This window comes from Octopus sinensis, linkage group LG9 (assembly GCF_006345805.1).
Source record: "Octopus sinensis linkage group LG9, ASM634580v1, whole genome shotgun sequence".
Taxonomy (NCBI): Eukaryota; Metazoa; Mollusca; class Cephalopoda; order Octopoda; family Octopodidae; genus Octopus; species Octopus sinensis.
Genome location: NC_043005.1, coordinates 16293559 through 16294890, shown reverse-complemented (window position 1 = coordinate 16294890; position 1332 = coordinate 16293559). Strand labels below are relative to the sequence as shown.

At 32.2% G+C, this 1332-nt stretch overlaps 1 non-coding gene across 1 annotated transcript; it reads right to left on the bottom strand.

Moving 5' to 3' along the window:
- Positions 1-988: 988 nt before the first annotated feature.
- On the bottom strand, positions 989-1092 carry LOC115215964. Its single transcript, XR_003882042.1, has one exon. It is a non-coding gene; the product is annotated as a U6 spliceosomal RNA (small nuclear RNA).
- Positions 1093-1332: the final 240 nt, after the last annotated feature.

The window sequence follows — 1332 nt, the reverse complement described above, 5'->3', positions numbered from 1 at the left end:
TATTAATTAAGTTTTCTAAAAACATACTCTAAGTAGTGACAACAAACTAAAATATTTTCTTTCCTAGAGTTAATCAATGTATGTTTAGATTTTATTATTTGAAAAATCCCTTCTGTGCATAATGTACATTTATTATCTGAAAGTTGACAAGCTCTGGCACGGCTTATAACCTCCCATTTAATCTTATAATTTATCCCATTATCTTTAAGCATGTATATGACCGCGTGTGTATCGTTGGCGATCTTTTTTCTCCGTCTTCCCTTCTCTGGAGCTTTCCTTTTCCTACGTTTCTGACGAAGAGCTCCACCCGAAACGTTGAATCCTCCTTCTTCCTTTCATTCCTGAGCGTCCAATAACACTATACTTGTTGCATGTCCTCGCGTTGTTGTGTTTTCTCTTTGTGTTTTCATGTTTGGATTATCTTTATGTATATATATATATATATATATATATATATATATAGGTAAATTTGTTGTTGAAAATGCACCTAAATTTGAAAACCTTGTAATTATTTAAAGTAAATTTATTTACATATATACCAAACTAGTTTCAACAATATTTTTTGTTGATCAATGGTAAAAATTTAGAATTATGAATTAGAAAAGCATCTCTAAAAGTTTCAATGTTGATAAATTTAAATGTTCATAACAGACAAATTTAGAATTACGAGTTAGACAAACATGTTAAAAAATTTCGATGTTGACAGGTTTAAATCTTCATAACAGTCAATAATATTAAAACTGTGCATCAATTTGTTTGATGCACAGTTTTAATATTATTGACTGTTATGGACATTTACTAACAGTCTCATATTACTTAAAGTTTCGTCAGCGTAGGATAAGTTCACCTTGTCAGATGTTCAGACACAAGTGTTCACGCATGTGTGCGCGCGCACGCACGCAATATACATCTGTGCATATACGTGTTGTTTTTACCTTTTTACTTGTTCCAGTCATTAGACAGCGGCCATACTGGGGCACCGTCTTGAAAAAATATGGGACCATTTACGGGTTTGCATGTCATCTTTGCGCAAGGTCCATGCTAATCTTCTCTGTGTCGTTCCAATTTTAGTACATGTACAGTCGAAGTTACGAGCGCGCACACACACACACACACACACACACACACATATATATATATATATGCATGCATACATGTTGTATATATATATATATATATAAAAGGAGAAAAAAATACTGGGGATTCAGTATACACCACGTGGAAAAGTTATGAGTTGAAAATATGTGGAAAACTTATATAAAAATTGGACGAGAAATGCCTTCGTTTCATATAGTTTGCTATCGTTTTATAAAGAAATTTTTTAAAGATGTA